This window comes from Chiroxiphia lanceolata, chromosome 3 (genome assembly GCF_009829145.1).
Source record: "Chiroxiphia lanceolata isolate bChiLan1 chromosome 3, bChiLan1.pri, whole genome shotgun sequence".
Taxonomy (NCBI): Eukaryota; Metazoa; Chordata; class Aves; order Passeriformes; family Pipridae; genus Chiroxiphia; species Chiroxiphia lanceolata.
Genome location: NC_045639.1, coordinates 18,532,507 through 18,550,496, shown reverse-complemented (window position 1 = coordinate 18,550,496; position 17,990 = coordinate 18,532,507). Strand labels below are relative to the sequence as shown.

The 17,990-nt window shown below is 44.1% G+C and overlaps 1 non-coding gene across 1 annotated transcript; it reads left to right on the top strand.

The window, feature by feature from the left end:
* Positions 1-15,962: 15,962 nt before the first annotated feature.
* Positions 15,963-16,035, top strand: TRNAT-UGU. The gene has a single exon. It is a non-coding gene; the product is annotated as a tRNA-Thr (tRNA).
* The last annotated feature ends 1,955 nt before the right edge of the window (positions 16,036-17,990 follow it).

The window sequence follows — 17,990 nt, the reverse complement described above, 5'->3', positions numbered from 1 at the left end:
CGGTGCCATGATCTAGTTGACAAGGTGATGATCGGTCAAAGGGTGAACTCAATGATCTTAGAAGTCTTTTCCAACCTAAATGATTCTGTGACCAACACTTGAGAAACATCATGAAATAGGATCTGGTTTTTAACAGCAAACATTTTATGTGCATAAGGCTACTCATCCAAGCAAAGGAAACATTAATCCTCTCTACACTCCTCAATTATACCTGCACAGATAAGAAAACTGACACACATTTCTCCACAGCTTGTCCCCATCAAGGAAATGGTGGGAGAACAGCATATACTAGACCCACCTGCCTTTTCCTCTTTACTCACCCTCTTCTTTTCTTTGTTTTCCATGTGCACCACCATCAGCTTAAGGAAGCAGCTGTCAAACCCCTAACATTTTGGCAACCTCAGGAAGACAGCTTGCCTTTGACACCAGGAGTGACACAGGACTCCCAGTGAAGGGGACAAGCCCACACTTCCCACTTCAGAACAGCAGAGCCGAGTGGAGAGTGACTGTGAACAGAATCACACCAATACATGGTCCTACCTACCCTTTGTCAGCCATCTCACCAACACAAGTATCTCCTTACCAGGAACAGGAATACCTGGTAGCAAACATCCCACATGTGACACCTCTCACATATATATTTATTTTGCCTACTGTAGACTGAAGGGAGAGACTTCCTGCCTAAACATACACTCACAGACCGGCAGAGGAAAGGAAATAAATGGAGGAGAGGTTGAGCTGCTGCAGCACAAAGGTAAAAACTAGTACCATTGGTGAATTCAAGATCTCCCGCTTGCAGGTGTGCTTTGTGATCTGTTAAAGGGCTGCAGGGAGATGACCACAACACCACAGAGGCTGTAGTGGGTGGTGTAAGTCACAGAATCATTAGTGCTAGAAGGGACCTTTGGAGATCATCTAGTCCAAGCCCCCTGCCAAGGCAGGGTCACCTGCCAAGCCCTCTCCTCTCCAGGCTGAGTTTCCCAGCCCAGCCCATAACATTTCCTTTGGACCCTGCAGCTCATGACGGGGGCTGTTGTGCAGCCACACAAGTCCCACTCTTAGTAGGGCTCAACAACCAGAAGGGAAAACATGTCACTGCACAGGTGAGAACTGTATTGAGAACTGTATTTGTTGCCCATGTTCAGATGAACAAATGAAGGCCTTATAGATTAGCTTCAGTTCCTGGCTCCACCAGCTCCTGGGTGTTTGTTTTCATATGTTTCTTTTCTGCTTCAGGTATTGATTTGTTATATATCTATGCACACAGGGAATATCCTTTTCCATTGTGCAAGATACCTCATGTAGCTATTCCTTTTTAAATGGCCATACACTACACTTGACAGCATACCAAAAAGCAAGAGAAAACCTCTTACTATATATTTGATTATGTATAATAAATGGAGATTGTGCCTGTAACAACAGAGTGGGGAATCGGATGTTAGAGTTCAAAGAGCAAACAGGACACAAAAGGCATTTCAGGATGGAAGACCCCATCTACCTAGGACCCTGGAAGATCAGAACTCAGTCAGTAAGTATATATGTAACAAAATAGGATCTCCAAGCCTGTAAATGCTACTCCACAGCACCTTACAGCCTTTAAAACCTGGGGTTTATGGCAGATCAAAACTAAAAACACCACATGCATTCCTGCCTTAAATATCATGGTTTATATCTCTCTCAGAATGCTGGAAGGATACAACACAACTTTCAGTGTTTGGGATCTTAGGCTTGCTGATGAATGCCAGACAAGTGCATAAGGATGTATGGGGGGACTGCACCCCTCCTTGCATTATGTAGCACACGAGCCCACATGTATCGGCCACCCCTCCTGCTCCAAACAAGTTACAAGCTGTCTCCTCCAGACTGGATATAGGATTAGCTCCCTTCCACTTCCTACAGCACAAATTCCCCATAACACTTTGCTCAAGATGGCAGATGCAGCAACAGACACAAGGAGTGCAGGAGCCATACCAGTTTGAAGCATCACTCTTCCCAGAAGAAGACTGACAGGTTTAAGGGGGTGAGAAGTGACCTGCTACAACCTTACATACGAGCAAGTGTTTCCATCCTTTAGAGCTGTCATGCAGTGTGAAATTCATAGTTTTCATGCAGATTATTTGTAAATGAGTTCAATAGATACTGGAACTTTCTTTAGTGTTTATAAGCAGTTGCACAAAGCTTGGCAGCCCTTGAGATACATTCTCTAATTTCTCCAGTACTTACTTGTAATCATTTCACCTGACCTGTCTCACACATTGCTCATAAGCTCGCTGTGCTCCACATGTCAATATCTCACCCTGCGTGTAACGTCTGCCAAAAACCCCTGTGCACAGCTCAGGTTCCCAAGTTCATAAAAAACACCTTCCCTAGGCAGTTGCTTCAAATAAATTCTTGTCTACAAATGCTTTGATAAATGGTCTGTATTACCAGAAGGATGTTATCTATTAGGTAGCGTTACTGGTAATGCTGAGATTGGGTCTCCTGGTACACTTACATGATGTTTTCTATTATTTAGCAGAACTACTAATGAAAGTCAGATGACAAAGATAAAAAGTAAAAGGAATTAAAGTCTTCATGCATTGTGCCATGGTCTGTCTTTCAGAGACAGATGGCAACTTGCAAAATGATGAGCTTCAAACTGTATGTGACCCAGTGGGTTAGTGACACTACACATCATCAGCTGCCTGGCCCTGGTAGAGAAAGGCAGGTGGGATTACACAGGGGAAAGACTTCCTTGGCCTCTGTATGTATGGGGTAGTATGGAAGTTGGAAAATCACTTCATCCTGCTCTAAATCTGTGTGTAATATTTTGGCTGACAAAGACATCCTTCCTTATTTTGTTTTGATAAAAACTTTACACAAATTATTATTTGTGTGGTTTTACAGATACCAAATCTGACAGTTTCAGACAATGTCCTTTCCTGCAGAACAAGGACAATTTCAACCTCAGTGTGTAATTCAAATCTCATAATGTCATTGGACAATTGCAGATTAGAGCTCTGAAAAGGTCTCACTTTCTTCCCCCTGCTTCTGAGGTGAAAATGAAAGCCAGAGGGGAGCACTTGATGAAGATTGTGCTGATGGGATCACCTGCAGCTTTCTCTATTGGTACTGATCACAGCTTATAAATTCAGACAAATAATTATTTTCATGAAATAGCATCCCACAAACCAAATTATTTTTCTATCCAGAAGTAGCTATGACATATAAAAAGGATATTAAGCACAAGCAGTATAGTTTGAAATGTAAGCATCTCAAAAGAATGTCCAGTTCCTCAATTACATGGCCCAAATCATGATTTAAAATCATCAGCTTAGATTGTCAGAGGCTCAGGTCGTCATCTGGCATTGATCAGAACAGCACAGTATAAGGCAGGATCTGAGCTTTACAATGGAAACACGGGTAAACAACTTGCTCCAATTTGCTCCCAGAAGTAATCAGCTCTATGTCCTTCACTTGTACTATGACCTTCTATGCAACCTACGTAAATCGCTCACCCTCCACAAAGTACATCAACTGGATGTACCATAGCTCTGTCTCTAATACAGGGACTAGCTGAATTCATGATCAGCCAGAAGAGCTTTGTCATGTTAACTGAGTAAGAGAGTCCACATTTACAGCGTAGCATAACTCCTGCTGCCAGGAGTACGAAGTACCTTCACCTGTGCCTGTCACAGGAGCACCCAGAATCTAGGGTGCACCCACAGGGACCTGCAAGGCAGCCACTGTCAGACAAGATGATCATCTAAAGTCAGACAGCTACATCCAAGTGTAAGGAGCACTTAAGGAAAAAGCTTCCTCAAGGACAATGCATTTCACTTTCCACTGGTGAGGCCTGATACCATAAATCTGGGACTCCTTGCAACTGGCAGTGCCCATCAGCACAAGTAAAACTGATGACAGAGCACCCAAAACAGGTGGACAGGGAACATACACTCTTAAAAACACTGTTCCCACCTGCCTGTATTTGGGTACCATGTACCAGAAACAACATCTACACGTTATTCCAGCCTGGCTGGGCCACAACACACTGATCCACAGAACGAGTCTCAGTCTCACTGATGCTCCTCTACAAAGCAAGGCTCAGAGAGAACACAAGCTTCAAGCTTCCTTCAGTTGCACCACAAGAAACATGCTAAAATGGGAATGGGAGAATGAGCTTGGAGAAGGCATTTAAGGGAATAACCCTAGGTTATGAGATAAAGGCTTTCAGGCTCTGCCAATTCATCTAAACAATACTGTGATCAGGGCCCAAAGGCTTTGGGAGTTTCATTTACATATTATTCAAGTTTATTAGATTGATGAGTTTTCCATTGTTTTTTCTCCTGGCAAAGGTGCATTTGTAAAAGAAGCAGTATTTCAACTAAATGCACACTGCAGCAGCCAATAGCTGCTGGTTTTATCAATATTTCCTAATCTGTCCCCCAGCAGGTCAGGTGGAAAGAAAGGGTCACTCTCTGGGGCTTCTTGAGCTGAAGTTTGATTGATCAGCTCTTGCTGAACCAAATTGTTTCTGTAAGTGCTTCTGTAAACAAACTAATTACAAACTCCTACTAGACCATATTTAGTTTATGCATTTAGCAGTGGCACCTGCTAAATCAGACTGGAACAAGCATACCTACCTCTGGCACAGTATCTACTGAAGAAAGCATATTAGCTTTCTTTTTGTTCACCGTTTTTTCTCCTTTCCCTCAAACCCAGTGACCCTTTGTGACAAAGATTTATAGAATCAGCAGTCTAAAGGGGGTCATTGCAGAGCAAGCAAGCATAAAATGAAAATGGAAGAGGTAACTGGAGATTAGCTTAAACCAAGATTCATGTCATACAATTATCACCATAAATTCAGGATTCAGGGGAGACAGCATCGTGCTATTACTTCTCACTAAGCACGTCAGAAGTGATTTAGGAGAAGTGACCATCGGTTCTGCTAGAAACAACAACCTATTCTTGAAATTACCTTGACTTGCTACTTGCTGCTTTAAACATGAGCCGCGATGATCCACCTTCCAGTCTGCAATTCTCAATTCTCATGAGGAAATACAGCAAGATCTGAGATTTTCAGCAAGATATTTGTAAAAACATCCCTTTGCTGGGATTGCTGAGGAACATTCACTAGGGAAAGAAAAGCAGAAATGAACACCAAAGAACAGAAAGTCTCTTTGCATTGATTTATTCTCCAGTTCACATTCTTAGGCATTGAATTATCCATCTCCTATATAAAATGATGTATTTATTACTATCTATTTTCCAGACATCCCACAATATATACCAAGAATTATCCTTACAGAGAATTCTCAGTCCAAGGACACATTTAAGGGGTTGGGTACAAGCAAACCCACACTTCTTTGACTTTCCTTCTCAGCTTTGTGCACTAAAAATAATGTGGGTTTCTCTACTCTTGTCTTGTACACAAGTCCAAGGACTCTAAATGTTAGACGTTTATGTGAGGCATAAGAATGGTTTAAGACTGACCACGTGCACTCCACGCTAGCACAAAGTATCTGGTGGATTGGAGATTAAACTAGTGCTTCTGCATTACAGCTGCTTCTTTTTCTATTCTCCAAAGGACTTTAGAAGTGTATGTATTTATTCTGGGAAGAATCCAAACAAGTTTCATTCACTTGTTCTATAAAATCATAATAGCTGAGTCAGTCTTTAAAAGCACGTCTTTTTTTAGTGTTTATCCTTCATATACTTTTATTCAACATAAATAGGAATGGATCAATTTTTGTTTACTTGAAGATGTGAACACTTTTTTTTTTCCAGAACCGTTTGAAAAAGAAATTTCCCAGTCATAATCTCTTGTTGCATATTAATGGACACAAGAACCTTCGACCTTGAAGCAACTCTACTTTAACTGTAAAAACTTAATGAAAAGTTAATTAATATTTTTTACAGAACCACGACAATTCACCATTGGTCTGATTTATCACAGTGTTAGAATCGCTTTCACCAAAAGAACAGCCACAATTAAGCAAAAGGTAAGTGTAATTTTCAGTAAGTTTTTGCCCAGGATTGTACCAGTAGAAAGGTCACCAGAGCTGAGTGCTCTATAGGTAAGACATCCTCTCTTTTTGCATTTTTTTTCTGGAACACCGACAGAGAGCTTTTCCACTGTGCTGAAGAAATGCTAGCAGGAAAACAAAAATGCCTCATAAACACACCAAAAACACAATCCCACAATTCATAATGTCTGAACTAGAAGACTAAGAACATTTCATAGATAAGATGCTAAATTATTCCCCACTTTGTCAGGTAAGATGCATTTGATAGCCCAGAAAGTATAAAGCCACTATAAGAGCTAAGAAATACCAGGCAAAGGATATTCCATGTAATCTATACTTTAATTGCTCTGCTGATAAGGAACATGGTCTTTATACACCGGATGTCATGCTCTGGGTCACAGTGGATGATCCATCCCTTGTTTCAAAGCCTGTGCTGCAGTGCATGGAGTGATTCCCTGTTCCTCTCCTCATTCTCACTGGGAATGACTGTGGAGGTTAATCAGTACAACAACACATGAGGCTTCCAGCAAGACATTGCATCTCCCAAATGAAGATGTACTAGAAGGCACAGAAAAAGGCTATGGACTGGTACAAGCCAGACATTTCTGCATTCTTCTGAATACCATTGAAAGTGATACTACTTTAATATTTTGCTGATCTAAGATCGAAACAGGTTCAGATTCGTATATAGAAACTCCTCATGGGATCATAGAATAAACTGGATTGAAAGGGTCATCTAGTCCAACCCCCTAGAATGAACAAGGACACCCTCAATTAAATCAGATTGCTCATCACCTCCTTTCACTCCCACTGGACTTTTAAATCTTGTGTTTACCAATATAAGTAGTAGACTGATACGATTACGATTTATTTGGCAGAAGTACCTCTGCATCCTGACCTTGATCACTTCCTGCTTTTGAATACACAGAAATACTGACCCTGTCTTTCCACAGGGGTTGAATCAGTTCCATTCCACATTGCAGAAACCATGGACTTGGTAAATCCACTGCCTTTCAACTAGTCCTGGCTGGAGGTTACAAATTAGTCACTTCTAAATTCACTCATATAATAGCAAAGTAAATCAGGACAAGCCTTTCCCAACACACTAGAAGAATTAACGCATCAGTTACCTAAGTGAATTAAGATGCTTAATGTACCTTCTCTACCCTATGGCAGGTTGAGGCATCTTTCAATTAAATTTCAGTCAGGAGAAGCATTATTAGGCATGTATAAGCTTTGAAAGAGATCTGTCATGTATGAAGAGCAGCTGCTGATATTTATGCCCTACAGAGAGGCTCACTTGGGAGTCTGATTACCATGGTCTAATGTTCTGATTTGAAAATTACACTCCAGAACAATTTATCCTCTCATGCAGATGTGATCTAACCTCATCAGTTCCATTTGACATTCTCAGTGGTGCTTTTAACACTTCTGGACACATTTGATCATGGAGTCAGCTTGACAATTCTGCTTGAGGGGATTTGTCAAAGCCATTAGAGTACAGACTGGATGCCAGTGTCTGAAGGATGTAGTATCACCTGCATTAGTCTTCACTGGTTAGATGGGACCTCAGTGGTAGATATATCTGCTCTACTATATAGAGAGCTAATTTATTAGAGACAAGCCTCAAACCAACAGCTTTACATAAAGCTTAATCCAAATCCTCAAGATTCAAAACATTTTCATTCATTCTCTTCCCATTCATTTTCAGCTCCACATGATGTGTTATGTTGGGGAAAGCCAAAGTAAACAGATAGTACCCTCAGGACAGTTATAGTCTCAGCATTTCCAAACCAATCGAAACCAGGAAAAATGGCAAAGGAGTCACAGACCCAATCACAAAGCTGAACTGTGGGTCCAAGCTTACTCAGAAGAAAGGATGTTCAAGGGTCTGCAGACAGTTTGGTCCTTCAGAAGCAAAGGAGGGACTTGGAAATGCCCATTTATCACTGAAAACCTGACAATTCTTTGTCAGCCAAAGCCTACTCTGAAACAGTAGCACCTTCCCGAAACTCAAGGAGGTGAGATTTTCCACGCTGAGTGGGCAGGCTTATAGAAACAGTGTCAGAAGAGGTGCTGATCGCTCAAAAGCTGGCCTTCAAAACCTTTCCAAAATGTGACTCAAAAATGCTACACAGCAGCAACTTTGTGAGGAGGAGCTTCTACCAATTCCTAACATAGGGCTGGGAGCAGAATCACAGCTTCCCAGCATTCAGGACACTTCTCAGATTGTTTTCTGGCTCATTTCTAGCATAAACCAGATCTGAGCATAGGATACTCAGCCAGTTTGCTATCCTAAAACAAAGCCATTGTTAGATTTTATGCAGTGAGGCTGCGGCATATCTATGTACTAGCTGCTATTTTTGTGCACCTCATCAACTGCAGATACTCCTGACTTGGTCAGTGTACACAGCACCCTCAGCAGATTGGCAGCTGAAGACAACACCACCAGAGTACACAGAACTGCAGCCACCTGCACAATCCACATTCAACACCTCCACCTGCAACAGAAACCAAGGGACTGGATTGCAGAGGACACGAAAATTCACAAATGGGAAAGTATGAAGAAACCTCCCATCCAACATTCTTTTCTATTCAGTTTGTTCTGTGGCCTATGTTGGTCCAGTCTAATAAGTAGGAAGATGAATGTGTTTTCCTGGAAGAGAAGAGCAGAGCTGCTGAGCAACACGTTTCATCCAGAAAAAACTGAGAGGCCTGTGTGTAGACAGGACCACCCAAGTCCATCCAGCTTAACCCTAAAAACAGAGAAGAGAAGCTGTAAATTCCCATTCTCATTTGGTATCCAGAAGCCACCAACCCTACCTGAGGATTAAACATTTGGTCTCAGTCCTCTAGAGCACAATGCTACTTCAGCAGAAGTGTCCCAGGCTGCCCATCCCAGGGTGGTGAGGGCAACTCTCTAAACACCTGAAACTCGGGGCACCACTCTTCCCAGACACTTGAGGCAATGGAGCAGGATATTCTGAACTAACTGCACAGGAAAGTAACACACAGACACTTCTGTGACTCTAACCCGCAAACTGTTATCTCTAGCAGCAAACATGGCAAAATCAGAAACAGAGCTGGGAACAAACCCCTATTTTCAGTTCAATTACTTTTCCCAGGAGGAATAAAGAGAAGTCACCCAGTCCCAGTTATCACATCCAGCACCTAAGCAACAGTCGGTTTTTCACAGTTTATGTAATATTTATTATATGTGCATCTTTCCTCCGTCTACCTTAAGAGAGTTTCAGAACAAAACCCAAAGTGTTCCTTGATTAGCAAAGACTATATGCCTTTGGGATTCAAATGTGTTTCACAGGAAAGGGAATGTGAGTACTCGAGGAAGGTGCCTAACAGTTGTGACAAGTCTTTCATTTTGCCTTTCCCAGTAACTGAAACCTGGAGCAGACCCACATCTGTGCCTCGCTTGAGTAACAGCACCCTCAGAGGAGCCCAATATTCAAATCATTGAAAACAGGCCACGGCTGAGACAACAGCCTCCCATCTACAGCAGTGCTGGCCATGCTAGGACACATTCCTAGTTCCCTACCGCCCACTGAGTTGCAGAAGGAACTTAGTACCTATTGCTTTACAGCTCCTTGGAAGAAACCATCACAAAAAGTTTATTTAAACAAGGATTCTGTTGCCTGTCATTCATCTTTGTCTCCTCTGTCTGAAAACAGCTATACAAAAATGAACCTGAGGTTTTTTGGTTGGGTTTTTTTGGGGTTTTCTTCAGCAAGGAGTTTTGAGCCATCCTGTTGCTACATTTTTATTTCCTTACAGCCCACTTGAAATCTTCTGAGTCCATTTTTACACTGATGATAATAAGACTTTGCATTTATGCTGCCAACAAACATGTTGCCTTCCCTTTGGTAGGCTGCAAGGATAGCGCTGGACAGCTATGGAAACAAGGTACTGAGTGAAGCAGCAGAGTCCATACTGGAGTAAGGATGGGGACTCTGGATTTCCTGGTTCCTCTGCCTCACACTCATTTCCGAATCGTCTGTTTTCCAAAGAACTTTAAAATCTTGATGGGAAAATGTGATCACTATGTTTTTAGCTTGGTTTTATTTGGAAAAGGGTTTATGTAACCAGAGCGGTTGCCAACCCCTCTTCCAAGTAACCTTCAAATCTGCTAACTGATTTTAGACAAATTTGAGAGGGTTAACAGCCTCAAACATGGTCCTCACATTCCTGCACTTTTTGGAAACCAGTAACTGAGCAGAGACCTTCAGGTCAGTGTCTCTAGAGAGGGAGAATGCAGCAATTCCACCCTCTGCTCAGCAGCACAGACATGCATATACATGTATATACATATAAAGACATGAACACGCATGTTTAGGGGCAGACCGACCAGCACATGCACAGCTCTGGGTCAGCTATTTCCTGCCTCCTCGTGGGCTTCTGCAGGGGACATGCGAGGACAAGAAGCTGGGTGATGGCAGCAGGCAGCTTTCAGTGCGCTGACCCTTTCGGGCAGCTGGCATGGCTGACACACGGGCCAGGGCTGAGGGGCACCGTGCAGCCAACACTTCATCTGCAGGGAGCTCGAGGTGGGTTCAACACGGATCAGGGCGGGGAGGAGAGCACAGAGGACAGTGTACGCAGCTTCACTGCCCAGAGCACAGAAGACGTGTGGGTGTTGCCGCACTTTCTTCCCCCGCCCACCCAAAGACAGCCAGTCCCTCGTGGTGGCTCCAGGAGACGAATCCCTCAGGCTGCCCCAGAGGGGTGAAGCGCTGGGTGACTGTGCTTTGTCCTCCCCTGCTGGGCTCCAGGAGTGTCTCTGTCTTCAAGGCAAAGGCCAGGCTTGGTTTAGTCCCCTTCTGCACTCTGAAGAGCGCTACTATGTCCTTTGGCTAAGACCCAGGCCTTCTAAATGTTTTCCAGAAGGAGATGATCTTTTTTATAGCAGCTAGATGGACACAACTTCTTCTGAAGCCAGGGCAGGAAAGGAAAAATATTCTCTCTCTTTCCCAGACTACATAACTGTCACGAAAACATCTTTCACTTGTAGCTGTGTAATATCTTGAAGCAGGTAATATCTTGACTTCTTTTTTTAAAGAACCTAAGGATCACCAGCTACTTTGCTACCACAACAAGAAACACTTTATTATAATAAATAGCTTCAAATCTGATCTGGATCAGAGAAGTAACCCTGAAGCAATGAAATTAGATTACTCCTTTCTTGTTTCAGGGAGATGAAATCATAAAGTATTTGAAGACAACATATCTTCTGCTTGCATCCCTCACATTAATTAAAAACACAACAGGAGAGAATAATGAGGCAGGGACAGCACTGTTCCCCTACAGTATGACTTAGGAAAAGTGATGTTTCTCCAAAGAGAAGTACTGATGCTCAAATATGAGCAATGAGCACCACAACATCCATTACACGAGCTGGCCTAAGAGCAAAGAGAGATGCATGGATTCTGTCTTTACACATCCCTTGTGTGCTCTGTCACCTTTCTGAAGAACACAAAGAACTGAATTTTCATAGACACATCAATCCCTGCCTCCTCTTCAAAGCTGCACAAAAATGCTGTTAAAAAGACAAGATTTTTTTTTTTGCATGTGATAATGGATGTTTGTCCAAAAGAAGAGTACTAAGACTACCAAAGTAATTTTGAAAGGGCATCATATCTGTTGTGTGCTTGAACTTCTTTCCCATGGAAAGCAGAGTGTCAGGGAAGAGGAAGGCTGCACACCAGGATCTCTCACACTACTTTAGAATAGGGATGCAAGCAGTGCACAACCTTAAACTTGAAAAGAGACTTCATAGCACCTTACCCAGTTTCTGTTTTATATGGTAATTGTTAATGGAAAAATCACAGCAGATTATTTTTCCTGATTTCTTTAATCTAGTTCTAGCTCATGCTTTGTAGCCAGTGTTTCAAAGACAAGTGGATCATTCCTGTGTAATTCGAAGAACAATGATTTTTAAAAGAATTTATTGGCTCATAACTGCAGAACCACAGGGAGTTTCCTCAAGCACATCTAAATCAAACAGGACTTAAAACTTCACAGGAAGAAGAGAAAGTGAGCCTCCACCATATGTTTAGATCCTTCCATGCCTAAAATACCCCAAGGACCACCTCCAAAAGCCACCCAAACTCAGCAGGAAATGTTCCCTTGATTTTAATAACATATTACTCAAAAAAACCCCGTGCATTTGCACAAGACAAAGTAATCCATTGGCACTTGCCAATTAAAATGGATACATTAAACTCAAATACCTTCTGGTTACTACAGTTTCTTTAAGAAACAAAGCCCAACAGTGCTGAATCTGTCAAACCATTAAAACCCGCAGAACACCTTATTTCACAAGAAGACTGAAGCTGTGCTGCAATTCCTTTTTCACAAAACTTAACAAGGAAAGGCAAGCATGCCAGTTTTGCTGCTCTATACATCTGATGAGGTAGTCCCAGGTGCACTAGGCTTCCCTCAGGACCCAGAAAATCAGGTGTGACGAGGACAAAGGTAGGCAAGCCATGACAGCCTGTTAGGAGACACACTATGTCTGCAGAGAAAATATTTCCTGCTATTTATTTCATACTATTGCAGCCCAAAATGGGTCGCTGGTTTGTGCAACAAAGAACCAAACCCCGTGAAACACCAGTGAAACTGAATTCAGCAGGGAATTGGGTGGCAAGCTGGGTAAAGGAGTATAGAAAAGAGAATACGGTAGTATAAGAGATAATTCATGAACCAGCTGTCTGAAGAGCCATTTCCTTCGTTCACTTCTCCTGTTAGCATTGGAATGCAAGATATGGCAATAAGATCATATGGAATATGCATGAGATTACCTCACTGTGCTTAACGAGATGGACATAAACTCACAGCAACACAGTTGACATCTGTGGACTGACACCAGCTTTACAAGCAGTTAAATACATATTTGTTCAGTGGGGCTGTTAAGGACAGCCACAGAGCTAATCAGCAACAAATAAGTCATTCTTTAATAACACCTTAGCCCAGACTGAGCAAGACCATACCTATTCTTACATTAGACACCCTATTTTCTAGCTTGATGCTTCGTCTCAGCGTAGAGAAGGTCTAGGATGTATCTTTCAAACCCTGCTCCTTCTTTACAGCTTTTCTCAGGAAGAGGAAACTTTTCTGTGTGTTGCTCCCAATAACATCCAGCATTCCTCCCTACCATGGGAGCGTCTCTTACAAAACCCTCCGACAGGAAAGCAAAAGCCAAACGTGTCATACCAGCCAGGCAGTTCTCAGAGGGACTGTGTACGTCTTTCACAGGGCTTTTACCAAATGGCTCCTATTAGCCCTCCACTGCTTTCGGTATTAATTCACTGAATCAGATGAAAAGAACCCATGCTTGGGAAAGTCCTGGTTTAAGCAAGGGGACACACAAGACAAGTTTAATCTTATTGCAAATCAGCAGAAATTTTACAGAGCACGTATAAACATCTTTACATGTTTGGCACACATTTAAAGGTAAGTCATCCTACAGATCTTTCTTAAAAAACCTGTGTGGTAAAAACTCACTTTTCAGCATTTGAAGTCTGTTAAAAGGATTTTCCTCATCTCTTGACGCAGTCCTTAGGTTCCACCTAGTGGCTTTCAACAGCCATGAACAGCAGACTAGATAGGCATTTATCGCCTGAATGCTTCATTTTCACATCTGTGTGTCTAGCTGCCGAAAGAATCATAGTCTTCTTTAGACGTATGATTTATCTTGCCATCTCCCTGAAAATTCTCTTGGTCCTCTGAGGGAAATTTTCCAACTACAGTTATTCTAGTTTAAACATCTAAATCAAACGGGTATCAAATTAAACCAAAGGTTATTCCTGTGCTAACGAGACTGAGCGTATGGACTGGCCAAGAGCATTAGCAGCTCTGCAGTGCTGCTGTGCCTGTTAGACAAAGCAGCTGCCGTGTCCCAGCCAGGTCTCAGCAGGATACCTGCTCCCCTAACACAGCTCAGGGGTACAAACCTGTCACACCCAGCGAGATGTCTCTGAGCCGCTGACATTGTGAGCATCGACCCCCATCACAGTCAGCTGAGAAACAGGCAGCATGACTTAGACGACTTATTGTAGAGGTTTACCTCCAGGTGAGATGAATTACATCCCAGAAGTGTCTAATTTCCATTACAAAGAGAAGTCAGGGGGCTTACTGATAGCGTGGTACTACCATCACACCCTCTGAATCCCACCCAGGGTGTTTGACTAAGAAAGACTGTCTTGTGACACAGTATTTGAGGGGTAGCCCCCCGTGCAGTGAGCTCTAAGTGGGCAGCAAAATATGCAAGCAGGGAAATCACAACAGTTACACATTTGCACTTAAGTTAAAAAGCCCAGTGGTGGCAGGTAGCCATACTATCACAGAAGACTTATTTCAACACTGTTTTGTTCTCAGAATACATCTTATCCTGCTGCTCAGATGTGTTACACTGATGAAGGTAGAATTGTCTTACAGCATGAGAAGTGTAAGACAGTTCTGCTCCTGCCTGCTTTAAAGTTATAAAACAAGCTATGCTTATATTTCATTTCCCTGAGGCATTAGCAGAACACTCACCACAGACATTTTAGCCCTCTTTAGAAGTGCTTTACCAGCCCTAAAGAGTCACTATCTTCAAAGGAAAGGGCAAAAAGGCGACCAAAGAAATGTGAAACTTCATTAATTTATCAGCTGCCACATTGGAGGTCAAAAGCAGATACTTTAGAGTAACTTTAGTGGCTTACATAAACAACAAGACAGAGTTCACCAGAACTGGTCTAGCTTGTCCACAGAGATCATATTCATTTAAAGAAAAGGTGAAATAAAAACTACAGAAAAAAATAAAAAGAGGAAGTTGATCTAGTTCATAATTTGTGGAGTGTGGGATGGATGAAAGGCCTTTAACTCCTTAATTCAGCTTTTTCTGTCTATTCTCATTTCAAGGAGCTTTACTTTTGGTCACACGCAGTTCGAAGCTTGCACCCAGCAAATCATGTCTGCTTTTCTAGAACATTACTGCAGTGTGCAGCTAAACTGCTCAGATTTATTACCCTGTAGTGGTGTCTCTCAATTTCCTCTCCACAGCTTATCTTTTCACCGTCACCTAAGCTTTCATGGAGCGGGTCTGCACGTGACAGACTGGCTCTTTTATGCAAAGAAAAGGAGAAAATCCTCAAACGGCCTCAAACTTCCTTGCTCAGTAAAAATCAAGAGAGAAATGAAGGCTGCACAACGCCTATCCTGCTGTTGGGTTCATCCCCCAGCCAAACCAGACTTGCGGTTTATTTGCAAGAGAGTTAAACCAGTTTTCCTGCAACGGTTATTTCACAAAACCTAAGAGGTTTTACAACAGTGAGTTGATTATAATCTACTTAAGCTGACTCTTTCTCCCCACTCTGCACAAAACCACGTGCTGTGCAGCCTTACCTCCCAAAACCTTCCGTCAGGGAGGGGCTGCTCCCTCCTTCACAGCACTGGGGGGACGCGGAATCAATGCCGGGAGCAATCCTCTCGTAAGCCTCAGGGTACCACCGAAACACCCCCACCAGCACGGCAACTTCTCCCGGAATTTGCGGCAGGTGCGACCGCCCACTGATGAAGGGGGGAAGGGCGCCGGCCACCCTCGGGCAATGCCGTGGAGGTGGGCTGGGAGCGGGATTCACACCCCCGCCACGGGCACCTTTTCCCATGGAAAACACGGGTGCGGGAGGGTCCGGCTCAGTGCGGGGGGTGTTGAGCATGAGACGCCCCCAAACAGCTCCAAGGGGCCGGGAGCCTTGGAAGCCCCCGCGGCGGGACTGCCGCCGCTCCGCCTCCCTGGCGCTCGGGCGGGCAGACACCCCGGCGGAGGGCAGGGCTCGGGGAGTGGCGGGCGGACCGTGCCCACCCGGCCCCTGCGGCTGGAGGCACCCCCGGAATCCAGGAGGAGCGCGGGGAAGCGGCGCGGGAGAGGGCCAGGAGCCGTCGGCAGGGCTGGAAATGATAGGTGGCTCCATAGCTCAGTGGTTAGAGCACTGGTCTTGTAAACCAGGGGTCGCGAGTTCGATCCTCGCTGGGGCCTTTACACCTTTTCCTCCTCTTTTTTATCATTATCCTCCCGCTGACCGAGCTGGGGGCTTGAGGTCGCTCCCCGCCGGCGCGGAGCCACCGCCGCGGCAGCGGGGAGGTGCCTTTTGCATTCCCGACCCGGTGTTTCCAGGGGGTGGCGGCTGGAGACGAACGTAACGCTGGGACTGCAAAATGACGTCATGGGCCCGGCGGCCTCCGAGCCCCAGGGCGGGAGCGCGGGTCCGGCCCCGGCTGCGCTTCCCGGAGAAATACACTTGTCTGGAACTGAACTTTTGAGGGTTGTGACAGCCTCGCGTCCCCGTGGGTGCTCTCAAACCAGAGGATGGTTTCACCTCACTGCTCAGATGTAACTTGGGTGTTTCCTTGGCTCCTCCCCTCTCTCAGTTTAAAGCCGTTCCCCCTTGTCCTGGCACTATATGACCTTGTAAAAACCTCCCTCCTCGTCTTTTTTGTGGGCCTCCTTTACGGACTAAAAGCCTGCTATAAGGTCTCCCTGGAACCTTTCCTGCTCCAGCCTGGACCACTCCAGTTCTCTCAGTCTGTGTATTCATAGGAGGTGCTCCAGCCCTGTGAGGATCTTGGTGGCCCCCCTTTAAAAAGGGAAAAAAAAAAATCTAATTTCATTATCTGAAAGACAGCTGCTCTTGAAATATATTTTTCACTGCGTCTCAAAAAAAAAAAAAAAAAAAAGGAAGGTGAGGCCATTGACATATCTCTTCCATATTCCTTGATCAAAGATGAAAGTCCCAGAATTTGGAGGCACTCAGATTTATTAGACAGTCACGCACAGATAAATCTTACCAGCAAATGTCCATCAGAGACTCTCATAATCACTTATGTCAGAAAAGGACATCATAGGAGGATTTGCAAAGAAAGTTAATATTAGGAGGCTGGTGCACTTTAGGATTAATAAAACATATATAGAGACTGCTAGCACTGCCAGTAACAGAGGCACACCCGGAAGCACTGGTGCAGTAAGTCAGTCAAATTCTCTTTTATTTGGTCACTATTCAAGACATTTTTTTCACCATCTTACATGTTACTGAGAATGCAGCTGCGATGGGCAGGGCACGTCTCAAGGATGAAGGACCACTGCCTCCCTAAGATCCTGCTCTATGGTGAACTTGCCACTGGCTGCCGCATGAGAGGAGCCCCGAAGAAAAGATTCAAGGACTCCCTGAAACAACATCTCAGCCTTGGCCATATTGTTCACCATAACTGGTCTACTCTGGCCTCCAATCGGGAGGCCTGGAGACACATCATCTACAACGCAGCTGTCTCCTTTGAGAACTCACGCAGGATCACTCTCGAGGAAAAAAGGCAACGCAGAAAGAACCATGTCTTGCAAAATACACCATCTAAGGAGTCTTTCTGCTGCGCCTTTTGCAATCGGATATGTCTATCACGTATTGGCCTCATAAGCCACCAGCGTGCCTGCAGCAAATGTGGATAGTGCCTTCACAAATCTTCGTTCGCGAAGCCTAGCCATGACTGACTGACTGACTGACAAGTGACTTGCTTATACTGGTACATCACTGAGCTTCAAAAGCTGCTTCTTCCTCCTCTTCTCCAGTTTTCCCTTAGCTAGCGCTGCGTTCTTTGGAAGAACCTTCTTGGGTCTGGCTAGGTGGGAGCCCTTCCTTTTAGGCAAAGGTGGTGCTGGTGTAGTTCTGGAGCTGTGTGCAACCTTTTCTCCCTGCCTTGGCTTGTGAGGTTTAGCCTCAGCTTTGATTCTCTTTCTCTGTTTACCAGATGGAGCTGGTTGTACTGTTGATGCTTTTATTTTGGTGGATGGGGCTTTATTTGCTTTCTTAGAAGAAACTGTTGGGATGGCTGCAGGAAGGGTAGAAGATTTTTTTGGAGGCTTGGCTGTTGAAGGCTCATTAAGCAGCTCAAGGACAGTCTCTGAGGAAAGTAATTAACATGGTTCAGCATCCCTGCTTTAAG